This window comes from Aquarana catesbeiana, linkage group LG12 (genome assembly GCF_042186555.1).
Source record: "Aquarana catesbeiana isolate 2022-GZ linkage group LG12, ASM4218655v1, whole genome shotgun sequence".
NCBI classification, from domain to species: domain Eukaryota; kingdom Metazoa; phylum Chordata; class Amphibia; order Anura; family Ranidae; genus Aquarana; species Aquarana catesbeiana.
Window position 1 is genome coordinate 114,736,568 of NC_133335.1, and position 17,087 is coordinate 114,753,654.

The window sequence follows — 17,087 nt, forward strand, 5'->3', positions numbered from 1 at the left end:
GAACAGGGCTGAAACAAACAAAGTTTGTTTGTCAGTGGCGCACTTTTTTTTTTTTTTAAATACTCACGTACAGGTGGTCCACATACCTATTGGATATAAGAGGATCTTGAGTATGAGATGAATGGCTCATGGTGATTATGGGCAGGAGGATCAGCTGTAGGAAGGCGAAGCAAGAAACAAAAGAAATATATAGAGCCTATTTGCAAAAATAAATTAAATAAGGCTAGTGCAAGGAAATGATATTTTCTACTTTTTGTTATAAAAAAAATCCAATAAACTCAATTTTAGTCATACATTTAGGCCAAAATGTCTTCGGCCACATGTCTTTGGTAAAAAAAGTCAATAAACGTATATTTATTGGTATGCGCAAAAGTTATAGTGTCTACAAACTAGGGTACATTTTCTGAAATTTACACAGCTTTTAGTTTATGACTGCCTATGCCATTTCTTGAGGTGCTAAAATGGCAGGGCAGTACAACCCCCCCCCCCCAAATGACCCCATTTTGGAAAGTAGACACCCCAAGGAAATTGCTGAGAGGCATGTTGAGCCCATTGAATATTTTTTTTTGTCCCAAGTGATTGAATAATGACAAAAAAAAAATTACAAAAAGTTGTCACTAAATGATATATTGCTCACACAGGCCATTTAGCTGCTTCTCCTGAGTATGGGGATACCACATGTGTGGGACTTTTTGGGAGCCTAGCCGCGTACGGGGCCCTGAAATCCAATCACCGCCTTCAGGATTCCTAAGGGCGTAAATTTTTGATTTCACTCCTCACTACCTATCACAGTTTTGAAGGCCATAAAATGCCAAGATGGCACAAACCCCCCCAAATGACCCCATTTTGGAAAGTAGACACCCCAAGCTATTTGCTGAGAGGCATGTTGAGCCCATGGAATATTTTATATTTTGACACAAGTTGCGGGAAAATTACAAACTTTTTTTTTTTTTTGCACAAAGTTGTCACTAAATGATATATTGCTCAAACATGCCATGGGCATATGTGGAATTACACCCCAAAATACATTCTGCTGCTTCTCCTGAGTATGGGGATACCACATGTGTGGGACTTTTTTGGAGCCTAGCCGCGTACGGGGCCCCGAAACCAGCACCACCTTCAGGATTTCAAAGGGCGTAAAGTTTTGATTTCATTCCTCACTACCTATCACAATTTTAAAGGCCATAAGATGCCCAGATGGCACAAACCCCCCAAATGACCCCATTTTGGAAAGTAGACACCCCAAGCTATTTGCTGAGAGGCATATTGAGTCCATGGAGAATTTTATATTTTGACACAAGTTGCAGGAAACGTGACAATTTTTTATTTTTTTTTGCACAAAGTTGTCACTAATTGATATATTGCTCAAACATGCCATGGGCATATGTGGAATTACACCCCAAAATACGTTCTGCTGCTTCTCCTGAGTACGGGGATACCACATGTGTGGGACTTTTTGGGAGCCTAGCTGCATACGGGGCCCCGAAAACCAATCACTGCCTTCAGGATTTCTAAGGGCGTAAATTTTTGATTCACTCCTCACTACCTATCACAGTTTTGAAGGCCATAAAATGCCAAGATAGCACAAACCCCCCCCAAATGACCCAATTTTGGAAAGTGGACACCCCAAGCTATTTGCTGAGAGGCATGGCGAGTATTTTGCAGCTCTCATTTGTTTTTGAAAATGAAGAAAGACAAAAAAAAATTTTTTTTTCTTTTTTCAATTTTCAAACTTTGTGACAAAAAGTGAGATCTGCAAAATACTCACTATACCTCTCAGCAAATAGCTTGGGGTGTCTACTTTCCAAAATAGGGTCATTTGGGGGGGGGGGGGGATTGTGCCACCTGGGCATTCCATGGCCTCCGAAACTGTGATAGGCAGTGAAGAGTGAAATCAAAAATTTACGCCCTTAGAAAGCCTGAAGGAGGTGCTTGGTTTTCGGGGTCCCATACGCGGCTAGGCTCCAAAAAAGTCTCACACATGTGGTATCCCCGTACTCAGAAGAAGCAACAAAATGTATTTTGGGGTGTAATTTCACATATTCCCATGGCATGTTTGAGCAATATATCATTTAGTGACAACTTTGTGCAGAAAAAAAAAATTTGTCCCGCAACTTGTGTCACAATATAAAATATTCCTTGGACTCGACATGCCTCTCAGCAAATAGCATGGGGTGTCTACTTTCCAAAAAGGGGTCATTGGGGGGGGGGGGGTCTGAACTATCCTGGCATTTTATGCACAACATTTAGAAGCTTATGTCACACACCACCCACTCTTCTAACCACTTGAAGACAAAGCCCTTGACACTTTTTGTTTACATGAAAAAATTATTATTTTTTGCAAGAAAGTTACTTTGAACCCCCAAACATTATATATTTTTTTAAAGCAAATGCCCTACAGATTAAAATGGTGGGTGTTTCATTTTTTTTTTTCACACAGTATTTGCGCAGCGATTTTTCAAACGCATTTTTTGGGGAAAAAACACACTTTTTTAAATTTTAATGCACTAAAACACAATATATTACCCAAATGTTACAAGGTACAAGGTTTGGGTCTCTCAAAATGCGATGGCATCTTGGGAGACCCTGTGAACGTGTGTCCTAGTCTGTGCAGTGCTGTACCCTATGCTAATACTCAACTAGTGTATGGTATAGCGTTCAAAACATTCACCAATGCAAAGACCAGGATTGTCAGGACAGGAGGGACAATAATACCGGGTGTCACGCCTATATCCGCGCTTGCTGCAGACACAACATCTTTTTTGGGGGGCTCGTTGGGTAGGGGTACTCGGGAGGACATAAAGAAAATGCCTCTCATGCAGCCGGCTTACTGCATTTGGTTGGGGAAGGTGAGGTGGAGCACCAGCTGGAAACAGAAGGACTCTGACGATCTCTTCCTGGAATTTAAGGAAGGAACCAGTCCGTCCTGATGCTCTGTATAGCACATAAGTGTTCAGCAAAGCCAATTGAAATAAATAAACAGACATTTTTTTGTACCGGCATCTGGCCTTACGGGCAACTAGGTACGGCACCAACAACTGGTTGTTGAGGTCCACCCCTCCCATGTTAAGGTTATATTCGTGGACACGGAGGGGTTTCTCCACAACACCAGTCGCCGTAGTAATTTGGACCGTCGTGTCTGCATGAAGGGAGGTAAGAACAAAAACATTCTTATTATCCCTCCACTTCATAGCGAGCAAATTATTACACTGCAAGCAGGCTCTCTCCCCCAGCCTAAGACGGGAATCTACAAGTCGCCTGGGAAAGCCCCGGCGATTGGGTCGCATGGTGCCACATGCTCCAATCTAATGATCAAAAAGGTGACTAAAAAGTGGCACGCTCATGTAATAATTGTCCACGTACAAGTGGTACCCCTTTCTGAATAAGGGTGACACCAAGTCCCACACAATCTTGCCAGCGCTTCCTATGTAGTCAGGGCAGTTTGTCGGCTCTACGTGACTATCTTTGCCCTCGTAAGCCATAAAACTACATGTATAGCCTGTGGCCCTAAAACAGAGCTTATACATCTTGACCCTGTATCTGGCACGCTTGCTGGGAAGGTACTGTTTGAATGACAAGTGGCCAGAAAACTTAATTAGGGACTCATCAACGCAGACAACTTGATGGGGAGTAAACAAGTCTGCAAAACATTGGTTGAAGTGGTTTACGAGGGGCCAAATTTTGTAGAGCCGATCGTATCCAGGGTCTCCATGAGGACGACAGAGTTCATTGTTGTTGAAGTGCATGAACTGCAAAATCTGCTTGTATCGTGCCCTGGCCATGGAAGCAGAGAACACAGGCATATGGTGAATTGGGTCAGTGGACCAATATGACCGCAACTCACTCTTTTTGGTTATGCCCATGAGGAGGGAAAGTCCCAGAAAGATCTTAAATTCGGAAACCGTAATTGGTTTCCAATCTCTGGCAAGGGAGGACTGGGGAATAGTGGTGATGTGTTGGCCAGCGTACAAATTGCTTTGGTCCACAATAGATCTATAGAGATCTTCGGTGAAAAACAGCAAATAAAAATCCAGTGACGTAAAATCAACTGTTTCCACCTGAATGCCGGGTTGGCCAGTGAATGGGGGAAGTACGGGTGCTGCAGAAGTGGTGGGTTCCCAATTAGGATTGGCGAATGCAACAGGAAGGGCACTATGGGCACGATGGGCCTGTGTTCGTCTTCTTGGTGGCAGCGGGACACTACTTGTGCTTGCCACCTCGCCAGCTTGAACTGCACTTATGGGACTCGCCACGTCATCAAGTGTTACTGCAGTGCTGGATGTACGACCAGGGTGTACTAGGCCACTGGTGCTTGCCAGTTCACCAGAAGGAATAGCGGCGCTAGTACTTCTCTGCTCCATATGAGGGACCTGCGGTTCTTGCACATCAAGGACAGAAGAAGTTCGGGGTCTGGTACACCTGACCTTGGCAGGGACTACAACTCCGTCATCAGAGCTATCTGTCATGGAGCCGCTGTCGTCTACAGAATCGTATTCTGAGCCTGAATCTGACAGATGAGTGACTTCCTCTTCACTATCTGTCATGCTCAGAAACGTGTAGGCCTCTTTACTAGTGTACCTTCGATTTGCCATTTTGGGCTCTTAATTTAGTGGTACACTAGTGAGACTCACAGGCAAAAAAGCTCCTGACTGTTAGCGACTGTATCAAAACGCTACCAACAAAAACTGTTAGCGATCGCAGGGATCAGGCCTGACTCTGCGAACACTGCAGTTATGTGTGTTTAGTGTTTTGTAAGTGACAGTGATCGATCAATACTGCACTTGGGTGGGCTGGGCAGGGCTGGGCCGAGGGGCAAAACGCAGGTGCTAGCAGGTATCTGGGCTGATCCCGCTAACACTGCGTTTTTGGGAACCCTAAACTGCTGGGGACGCTAGTATAGATCTGATCGGATCAGATATTGATCCGTTCAGATACTATACCACTAATGGAGGTGTATCGTGCGTGCGTGGGTGTTAGCGGTACTGGCGCTAACCTGACGCTGCCTGGGGTGACGCAGACCTTATCTGTCCCTAAAACTTAACTTATATCACCGCGATTAGAGGGTTAAACCTTTATAAGGTAATAAACGGCGGGTGCCCTGAAACTATAATAAACAAACTAACTAACCAGCGTCACCCATAACAGTTATACGGTGATCACTGGTGAAGGGGTTATCTAGGGGGCAATCAGGGGGTTAAAACCTTTATTAGGTAGTATATGGGGGTCCCTGTCGCTATAAAACACTGACGGCGAACCTATATACTTATCTCGCTAACTAGCGTCACCTGTGACACTAATACAGCGATCAGAAAAACGATTGCTTAGTGACACTGGCGACAGGGGGTGATCAAGGGGTTAAAACTTTATTAGTGGTGGTTAGGGGGGTACCCTAGACCTAAAGGGGGCTAACCCTAACTGCCCTACCACTTATAACTGTCACAAACTGACACCAATGCAAAAAAAAAAAAACTGCTATTGGTGTCACTGTGACAGGGGGGTGATCGGGGGGTGAAAAGTGTGCCTAGTGTGTTCTACTGTAAGTGTAGTGTTGGTGCAACTCACATTGATATCTTCTCTCATCGGCGCCGGAACAAAAAGACCGGCTCGAGGAGAGATGACATCACTTCTTCTGCCGCTGTTTACATTACAGCAGCAGAGGAAGATTTTCATTCGTTGGGAGCGATCACGAGGGGTGGCTACGAATGAGTGGCCTCCCCCTCAGCCTGGATCGCTCCCCTAACGAAGCCGACCGCCTAAGGCACCGGGGGGCGCGATATGCCCCCCGCCCGCGGGAGGCAGATCACGTACCAGGTACGTAATTTTGCCTGTCCGTGCCATTCTGCCGCAGTATATCTGCATTAGGCGGTCGGCAAGTGGTTAAGATATGAGGAGGACAAAAAAGTATCTGACCTGAGCCAGGGAAACCCAAAAAGAGCTGATCCTCCTGTCTAGGGATGAGCTTCGAGTTCGAGTCGGACTCATGTTCGACTCGAACATCGGCTGTTCACCAGTTTGCCGAACAGCGAACAATTTGGGGTGTTCGCGGCAAATTCGAAAGCCACGGAACACCCTTTAAAAGTCTAGGGGAGAAATCAAAAGTTCTAATTTTAAAGGCTTATATGCATGGCATTGTCATAAAAAGTGTTTGGGGACCTGGGTCCTGCCCCAGGGGACATGGATCAATGCAAAAAATTAGTAACGGGTGACCCCGCCCCCTCTGACGTCACGAGGAATGCCACAGGGAAGTCCCCATCAAGTCCCCGTGCGTCAGAGGGGGGCGGGGTCACCGGGTGGCCTCGCCCTCCATTATTTAAGAACCGTCAGAAGACGAGAAGCGTCACACAGTGGAAGCCTCCCATCATGGATGCGGAGCGGCCCGAGAAGAAGAAGGGAAGAAGACGCCGCGGAGGAAGATGCCAGACGAGAACACCGGAGGAAGAACCAGAAGAACCAGAAGAAGAAGATGGAGAAAGAAACCAAAGGAAGATAAAAGAAACAAGATAGAAGAAAGAAGATGGGAAAAAAAGAAGACTTTAAATAAAGGAATTGTCAAAAACTGTCTCTTGTCATTTTTAACACTTTTTTTGTGAAATGGTAGGGGTACTTTTGTACCCCTTTACCATTTCACACAGGGGGGGCAGGATCTGGGGGTCCCCTTGTTAAAGTGGGCTTCCAGATTCCGATAAGCCCCCCACCTGCAGACCCCCACAACCACCAGGCAGGGGTTGTGGGGATGAGGCCCTTGTCCCCATCAACATGGGGACAAGGTGCTTTGGGGGGCTACCCCAAAGCACCCTCGCAATGTTGAGGGCATGTGGCGCTCTCTTGTCCCCCCTCTTTTCCAGCGGCCTGCCAGGTTGCGTGCTCGGATCAGGGTCTGGTATGGATTTTTGGGGGGACCCCACGCCATTTTTGAAAAAATTTTGGCCGGGGTTCCCCTTAATATCCATAACAGACCTGAAGGGCCTGGTATGGAATATAGAGGACCCCCACACCATTTTTAAAAAAAATTTTGGTTTGGGGTTCCCCTGTGGGGAATTCCCATGCCGTTTTTATCAATGAACTTTTATGTGTATTGTCGGACCGGCAATTCATTAATAGTTGCGAGTAGTTTTAAATTACTTTTTTTCCTTTGAAATGTCATTTTGCTGTCAAACTGTTCTTAACACGGGAAACATGCGCCCCTTTACCGGCATACTATAGACACCCCCCAGGTACAAAATTTAAAGGAATATTACACTTTTATTGTTTCACTTTAAGCATTATTAAAATCACTGCTCCTGAAAAAATAGCCGTTATTAAAACTTTTTTTTGCATTGATCCATGTCCCCTAGGGCAGGACCCAGGTCCCCAAACACTTTTTAAGACAATAACTTGGATATAAGCCTTTAAGCACTTCTGATTAATCATGTTCGTGTCCCATAGACTTTAACGGTGTTCGAACAAATTTTTTGCCTGTTCGCATGTTCTGGTGCGGACCGAACAGGGGGTGTTCGGCTCATCCCTACTCCTGTCACATGCACCAACATTCGTTTTGTTCTTGATTTTTCCAGCAGACTGCGTTCCTGTGAGGAAACTCTACAAGACCCCAAAAGATCCACAGAAGGGGTTCCCAGTCTTATCAGCGCTAATAGCGGCCCAAGAACAGGGACTGCGCACGGGAGAGGCTGAACCCGGTGGACGTACTGCTACTCTTCACCAGTTCCAGAGGTATGAGGAAAAAAAGGAGAATGTTGGGGAAGGGGCTATGCCCTTTAATTAATGCTATTCACTGAAGGCGGAGCTCTATCACATGTATGCTGCCATGGAGCCACCAGGAAAGTCAGTTTGGAACCAATGGGTTCATATTTGGGGCTCTGTATCTTTAAATTTCCACAGTAAAATCATACTATAATGTAAGATATCAAAGAGGGGGGTGTGTATGACACATCTGCATTGTAAACGTATTGGTCCAATGGGAGATTTTGCTTTTAACCATTTAGTAGTGCAAAAGTGTCAGTTTGTAGCCAATGGGTTCATATTTGGGGCTCTGTATCTTTACATTTCCACAGTAAAATCATACTATATTGTAATATATCATAGATGGGGGTGTATATGACACATATGTCACTGTGTAACCAATGAGTTGGTATTTGGGGCTCTGTATCTTTAAATTTCCACAGTAAAATCATACCGTATTGTAATATCATAGAGGGTGGTGTGTATGACACATCTGCATTGTAAACGTATTGGTCCAATGGGAGATTTTGTTTTTGACCCATTTAGAAGTATTGGAAAAATGTCACTGTTTAATCAATGGGTTCATATTTGGGACTCTGTATCTTTAAATTTTCCACAGTAAAATCATACCGTATTGTAGGATATCATAGAGGGGGTGTGTTTGACAAATCTGCATTGTAAATGTATTGGTCCAATGGAAGATTTTGTTTTTAACCCATTTAGAAGTACTGGAAAAATGTCAACTTGGAACCTATGGGTTCATATTTGGGTGTCTATCTTTAAATTTCCACAGTAAAATCATACCATATTGTATGATATCATAGGGGGGGGGGGGTATGACACATCTGCATTGTAAACATATTGGCCCAATGGGAGATTTTGTTTTTGACCCATTTAGAAGTATTGGAAAAATGTCACTGTGTAACCAATGGGTTGGTATTTGGGGCTCTGCATCTTTAAATTTGCACAGTACAATCATACCATATTGTAAATGTTAGAGAGGGTGATGTATGTGTGACAACTCTGTGTAATCATTATTTTATATATTACATCATGTTATATTTAGTTTTTCTGTTTTGAATATGCAACCAAAAAAACTTGTCTGATAGCAAGACCACTGATTTGCAATTGTCTGATGGCTTGACTCCAGTTGCTCTCACCACCTGGGACCCTCTGTTGACCTGAGGGGGCCCAGGAAAATACTATACTTCCTGGTGGGTGTGGGACTGTGGGTTCTAAAGTCTTTTAATTAGAAATTGTAAAGCTGCCTGGGCCCCTGTTTGAGCTTATGGGGCCCGGTACAACAGCGGCCCTGAATGTACAGTATAGTGTAAAAATACCTCCCAGCTTTTGAACTCTTGAATGAGAGACATCTAAAAGAACATGAGGCACACATAGTGAATCATGGCAAATAGAGGGCATGGTTAACCACTTCAGCCCCGGAAGGATCTACCCCCTTAATGACCAGAGCACTTTTTACAATTTGGCACTGCGTCAATTTAACTGCTAATTGCGCAGTCATACAATGCTGTACCCAAACGAAAGTTGCGTCCTTTTCTTCCCACAAATAGAGCTTTCTTTTGATGGTATTTGATTGCCTCTGTGGTTTTTATTTTTTGCGCTATAAACAGAAAAAGACTGAATATTTTGGAAAAAAATGATATTTTCTACTTTTTGTTATAAAAAAAATCCAATAAACTCAATTTTAATCATACATTTAGGCCAAAATGTATTCAGCCACATGTCTTTGGTAAAAAAAATGTCAATAAGCGTATATTTATTGGTTTGCGCAAAAGTTATAGCGTCTACAAACTAGGGTACGTTTTCTGGAATTTACACAGCTTTTAGTTTATGACTGCCTATGTCATTTCTTGAGGTGCTAAAATGGCAGGGCAGTACAAAACGCCCCCAAATGACCCCATTTTGGAAAGTAGACACCCCAAGGAAATTACTGAGAGGCATGTTGAGCCCATTGAATATTAATTTTTTTTGTCCTAAGTGATTGAATAATGACAAAAAAAAAAAAAATTACAAAAAGTTGTCACTAAATGATATATTGCTCACACAGGCCATGGGCATATGTGGAATTGCACCCCAAAATATATTCAGCTGCTTCTCCTGAGTACGGCGAAACCACATGTGTGGGACTTTTTGGGAGCCTACGGGGCCCCGAAAACCAATCACCGCCTTCAGGATTTCTAAGGGCGTAAATTTTTGATTTTACCCCTCACTACCTATCACAGTTTTGAAGGCCATAAAATGCCCAGATGGCACAACCCCCCCCCCAAATTACCCCATTTTGGAAAGTAGACACCCCAAGCTATTTGCTGAGAGGCATGGTGAGTATTTTGCAGCTCTCATTTGTTTTTGAAAATGAAGAAAGACAAGAAATTTTTTTTTTCTTTTTTCAATTTTAAAAACATTGTGACAAAAAGTGAGGTCTGCAAAATACTCACTATACCTCTCAGCAAATAGCTTGGGGTGTCTACTTTCCAAAATGGGGTCATTTGGGGGGGTTTGTGCCACCTGGGCATTCCATGGCCTCCGAAACTGATAGGCAGTGAAGAGTGAAATAAAAAATTTACGCCCTTAGAAAGCCTGAAGACGGTGCTTGGTTTTCGGGGTCCCGTACGCGGCTAGGCTCCCAAAAAGTCACACACATGTTGTGGCATGTTTGAGCAATATATCATTTAGTGACAACTTTGTGCAAAAAGAAATAAAATAAATTTGTCTCTTTCCCGCAACTTGTGTCACAATATAAAATATTCCATGGACTCGACATGCCTCTCAGCAAATAGCTTGGGGTGTCTACTTTCCAAAATGGGGTCATTTGGGGGTGTTTTGAACTGTCCTGGCATTTTATGCACAACATTTAGAAGCTTATGTCATACATCACCCACTCTTCTAACCACTTGAAGACAAAGCCTTTTCTGACACTTTTTGTTTACATGAAAAAATTATTTTTTTTGCAAGAAAATTACTTTGAACCCCCAAACATTATATATTTTTTAAAGCAAATGCCCTACAGATTAAAATGGTGGGTGTTTCATTTTTTTTTTCACACAGTATTTGCGCAGCGATTTTTCAAACGCATTTTTTTGGGAAAAAACACACTTTTTTAAATTGTAATGCACTAAAACACACTATATTGCCCAAATGTTTGATGAAATAAAAAAGATGATCTGAGACTGAGTACATGGATACCAAACATGACATGCTTTTAAATTGCGCACAAACGTGCAGTGGCAACAAAATGAATACATTTGTAAAAGCCTTTAAAAGCCTTTACAGGTTACCACTTTAGATTTACAGAGGAGGTCTACTGCTAAAATTACTGCCCTCGATCTGACCTTCGCGGTGATACCTCACATGCATGGTGCAATTGCTGTTTACATTTGACGCCAGACCGACGCTTGCGTTCGCCTTAGCGCGAGAGCAGGGGGGGACAGGGGTGCTTTTTTTTTTTTTTTTTTATATTATTATTTTTTTGCTTTTTTATCTTATTTTTAAACTGTTCCTTTCATTTTTTTTTTTAATCATTTTTATTGTTATCTCAGGGAATGTAAATATGCCCTATGATAGCAATAGGTAGTGACAGGTACCTCTTTTTGAAAAAATTGGGGTCTATTAGACCCTAGATCTCTCCTCTGCCCTCAAAGCATCTGACCACACCAAGATCGGTGTGATAAAATGCTTTCCCAATTTCCCAATGGCGCTGTTTACATCCGGCGAAATCTAATTCATAAAATGCTCGTAGCTTCCGGTTTCTTAGGCTATAGAGATGTTTGGAGCCACTCTGGTCTCTGATCAGCTCTATGGTCAGCTGGCTGAATCACCAGCTGCATTCTCAGGTTCCCTGTTGAGACAGGAGAGCCAGAGAAAAACACGGAAGACGGTGGGGGGGCATTCCCTCCCACTGCTTGTAAAAGCCGTCTAGAGGCTACTTAGCCGCTAGGATTGCTTTTACATAAAAGCCGACCGCTGGCTGAAAAGAATGATACCAAGATGATACCTAAACCTGCAGACATCATTCTGGTATAACCACTCAAAGTCGTGAATGGCATACCTGAAGACAAAAAAATGGTTAACAATAAAGCACAGTAAACAGTAAAGTATAAAAAATTGCATACCTGAAAAGCAAACATGATAAAACATAACAACAATAAAACATTGCAGAATAGAATACAGTAAAAAAGAGCAGAACAATAGAGAGAGAATAGAGAGAGAGAGAGAACAATAAAACGACAACTATTTTTTTTTATTTTATATTTTTTTTGTGTTTTTTTACACTTTTTTTGTAACTGTAACTTTTATAACTGTAACCGGTTCTAGGTTCGGGTCTCTCCAAAATGCGATGGCATCTTGGGAGACCCTGTGAAAGTGTGTCCTAGTCTGTGCAATGCTGTACCCTACGCTAATACTCAACTAGTGTATGGTAGCGTTCAAAACATTCACCAATGCAAAGACCAGGATTGTCAGGACAGGAAGGACAATAATAGCGGGTGTCACGCCTATATCCGCGCTTACTGCAGACACGACATCTTTTTTGGGGGGGTGCGTTGGGTAGGGGTACTCGGGAGGACATAAAGAAAATGCCTCTCATGCAGCCGACTGCATTTGGTTGGGGATGTGAATGGGGGAAGTACGGGCGCTGCAGAAGTGGTGGGTTCCCAATTATTAGGATTGGTGAATGCAGCAGGAAGGGCATTATGGGCACGACGGGCCTGTGTTTGTCTTCTTCTTGGTGGCAGCGGGACACTACTTGTGCTTGCCACCTCACCAGCTTGAACTGCAATTATGGGACTCGCCACGTCACCAAGTGTTACTGCAGTGCTGGTTTGACTAGGACCAGGGTGTATTAGGCCGCTGGTGCTTGCCAGTTCACCAAAACGCTACCAAAAAAACTGTTAGTGATCACAGGGATCAGGCCTGACTCTGCGAACGCTGCAGTTATGCGTTTAGTGTTTTGTAAGTGTCAGTGATCGATCGATACTGCACTTGGGTGGGCCGGACCAGGCGGAGGGGCAAAACGCAGGTGCTAGCAGGTATCTGGGCTGATCCCGCTAACACTGCGTTTTTGGGAACCCTAAACTGCTGGGGACGCTAGTATAGATCTGATCGGATCAGATATTGATCCGTTCAGATACTATACCACTAAGGGAGGCGTATGGTGCGTGCGTGGGTCTTAGCACTACTGGCGCTAATCTGACGCTGCCTGGGGTGACGCATATCACCGCCGGGCGATCAGGGGGCTGAACCTTTATTAGATAATAAACGGTGGGTGCCCTGACACTATAAAAAATAAACCAGCGTCACCCGTAACAGTTATATGGTAATCAATGGTAAAAGGGTTAACTAGGGGGCAATCAAGGGTTTAAAACATTTATTAGGTAGTCAGGGGGTCCCTGACGCTATAAAACGCTGACGGCGAACCTAAATATTTATCTCCCTAACTAACATCACCAGCGAAACTAATACAGCGATCAGAAAAATGATCGCTTAGCGACACTGGCGACGGGGGGTGATCAAGAGGTTAAAACTTTATTAGGGGGGGTTAGGGGGGTATCCTAGACCTAAAGGGGGCTAACACTAACTGCCCTACCACACTGTCACAAACTGACACCATGCAGTAATCAGAAAAAAAAAAACTGCTTGGTGTCCGTGTGACGGGGGGGGGGGGGGGGTGATTAGGGGGTGATCTGGGGTGTATTGTGTGCCTGGCATGTTCTACTGTGATGTGTTGTGCACTCACATTGCAGTCTTCTCTCCTCGGCACCGGAACGGAAAATGCCGAGCCGAGGAGAGATGACATCATTTCCTCTGCCTCTGTGTACAATACAGAGATAGGGAAATGATCTGATTGGCTGGGAGCGATCGTGAGGGGGGGGCTACGAATGGATGGCCTCTCCCTCATCTCTGAACGCTCCCAGAGCAAAGCCGACCGCCTCGGGCACCGGGGGGGTCCGTTCGGACCCCCCGCCCGCGGGAAGGCAATACAGAGATAGGGAAATGATCTGATTGGCTGGGAGCGATCGTGAGGGGGGGGCTACGAATGGATGGCCTCTCCCTCATCTCTGAACGCTCCCAGAGCAAAGCCGACCGCCTCGGGCACCGGGGGGGTCCGTTCGGACCCCCCGCCCGCGGGAAGGCAATCGGACCCCCCGCCCACGGGAAGGCAATCACGATCGCTCCCAGCCAATCAGATCATTTCCCTATCTCTGTATTGCCTTCCCGCGGGCGGGGGGTCCGAACGGACCCCCCCGGTGCCCGAGGCGGTCGGCTTTGCTCTGGGAGCGTTCAGAGATGAGGGAGAGGCCATCCATTCGTAGCCCCCCCCCCCTCACGATCGCTCCCAGCCAATCAGATCATTTCCCTATCTCTGTATTGGTACAGGTACGTGATTTCGCCTGCCCGTGCCATTCTGCCGCAGTATATCTGCGTAAGGCGGTCATCAAGTGATTAAATCACACTGAAATATGGGGCACAAATTAAGAGACTCTGCACCTGCTGGGAGTATACACCACACATACATTATATTACCAAAAGTATTGGGACACTGCCTTCACATGCACATGAACTTTAATGGCATCCCAGTCTTAGAAAAAACAGAAAAAGAAGGAGGGCGCACTAACCTAGTGCATTACCACTATAAAACTTTATTGCAGCATAAAAACAGCAAAGATTATACTCACAAACGAGCTATCGAAGCCAGCTTTAAAAAGGGCGCAAATGCGCTGTTCTATGGATCGACACACCAGGACCTATTGCCAAGAGAATCAGACCGGTGCAAATGGCCAATGGCTAACGCGTTTCAGGGGAGCACCCCCTTCTTCAGAGCCTGAACGGGCAATGGCTAGTCTCTCGAAATTGCCTCTCTATAGATATATATATGTGTGTGTGCATAAGTACCTGTGTTTGCCACACCCAATTGGTAGCGACGCCCCCTCACAGACAGCAACACCTACCCATTTGGGCTTACTCTCCCTGCACCCCTCCCTCTATGTACAAGCCCCATTTGCAGCCAAAAGATAGTACTGATAAAAAACAAGCGACAGGCCTCCCTCTATGTTGCTTGCTGTATTTGGAGCTAGCAAAAACTGTAGCAAAATCAGTATGGACCACAAACCAAAAAAAAAAAAAAAAAAAAACAAAAAGGGGGGGGGGGGGGGGGGCGCCGACCACACATACCTTTCATCCCACAAACAGCTCCATAGGTAACCCCATGCCATGGACAAACCGCAGTAAATACTACGGGATTTCTCTGGCTCCCAGGAGCCATATGAACACTGCACACAGCGTGTGGAACCCATGCCGCCCGAAGGACCAGGAAGTGCGGGCGTTCCTGCGTTCCACCCGCAACTTCCGGCCGATCGTGACGTCAGTTCCCCTTCTACAAGCGTCAGAGGACGCTGCGTGCAGGGGACACGGCCCGGAAGCGCGGGTATGTTTGCGTTTCACCCGCTGCTTCCGGCCGTCATGGAGCTGCCTGTGAGTGGCCAGGAAAGTCGGTGCGCGCGCATCCCCGTTGGTCCGCGCGCCTCCCACCAATAACTCCTAGGCTGATAATGCCTGCACAGTACGGCAGCATTCAAATTACAGCCACAGGCAGCTCGCAGCCCAAATCTCTCTACAAGGACCATTCATGGGATGAGAATAGAGGGTAAAGATGTAATAGGTAGACGGCACATATATTTGCTAAAAAATAGAGATTAATCTCAAATGGAGAGGTTGGTGAGGGGATCAAAATCGATACCAAATGAAATTACTAATAGATAATATTCCGTTGGTGTGATCCGCAGAGGTATCCTTACCAAGGTGCAATAGGTTAATACAACACATAATATATGTATGGTTCATAAATTTGAAACACAGTTGATTAGACAGCATATAATATATATATTTCCGTAAAATATAGTATCTTGAAACGGTCAAAACATGAAAATCCATAGCAAAATTAAAATCAAAAAGAGATCCGTGCACTATGGTACCTGAATAATACTGATCAAAAAAATTATATAATAACAATAAATAGAAGATCTAAAAACAAATGCTCATCGGCCTAAAACATTAATAACACTGTTAAAAAACAGTAATAGAGAATACCGGCTAAGAGACTACGCACCACTCTATATAGATACAAATATAATAAATATAGTAAAATAAATAACCTATGGCAGGATATAACATACTATGTCAAATGGCCATAGTGACCGTCCCCCCAGCAAATGCCGTGGAGGATACCTCTGCGGACTAGCGTACCAAAAACGAGAGAGACCATTGCCCGTTTGCACCTAATGGAAAATGAACACTATACCCCAATGGCGGTGAAGTACATAAAATGACATGGGCTACATATTGTTATCAAATTAGCTACTGTCTAAACACCAACCACAGCCTGGTAACTAGCTTCTACACATTGAACTGAAAACTGTATGACTACTACTACATCTGAAAAACCTATCTGCCCCAAATCCTAGTCACTACACCTAGTGTACCCCATATGACCCAAAACTGAGCCCCAACCTGCACATTGGTGGCAATACGCACACTTGAAAGGTCAAACCCCAATTGACCTGGCTAGTGCCACCAATGACTCGGGGGCCTTTTCGGGAACTGAAGGAGTTAGACAACATTGTGCAGTTCGATTTCCTCATTCAGGCCTTTTGGGGCCAGAGTTCCTAGGGAAAAAATCCAGAAGGCCTCTCTATTACATAGCATTTGATGTTTTTTGCCGCTATCCAAGTCGCTCGGCATCGCTTCTATACCGAACACTTTGAGGCCGTCTGTACTGCTACTATGGGTTTCTTTGAAGTGTTTTGGTATTGAATAGTTGTCCTTCTCCGTAAGGATACTGCTCCTGTGCTCATTCATTCTGGTCCTCATAGGTCTTGACGTCCGTCCTACATAAAGGAGGCCACAAGGACACAGAGTCCTCCAAATCTGTTTGAGCTCTTTATCGATCTCAATAAGTTTGTGCGGAATCTTACTGTAAAGCGCCACTTTAGACTGAAGGAAATAAATGGAACAAGTGAGGGTCCAGAAACGACTATCCCCATTGCCCATGCTGAACCTCTAGACAAAGAGATATTGGAGATTTTGGAGGAACTATACCTGGAAGGAGGTCAAGAATCTGTGGAAGTCTCTCCTCCTTTAACCCTGGAGGGTGCGACGATCAATACTAACTTCAGACCAAAATCAAGTTTCTACCCCCACTGGAACAAGGGGAACTTCATACCCACGTTTTATGAAGTGGTGATGGAGGAATTCAGGAAAATCTGTGGAGACAATAAACGGAAGTATCTAAAGGGCCACGAAGTGTGCCTGGAGGGCCCTTTGGGTAGTCTAAAAAAGAACTCTGAAATAGTCAT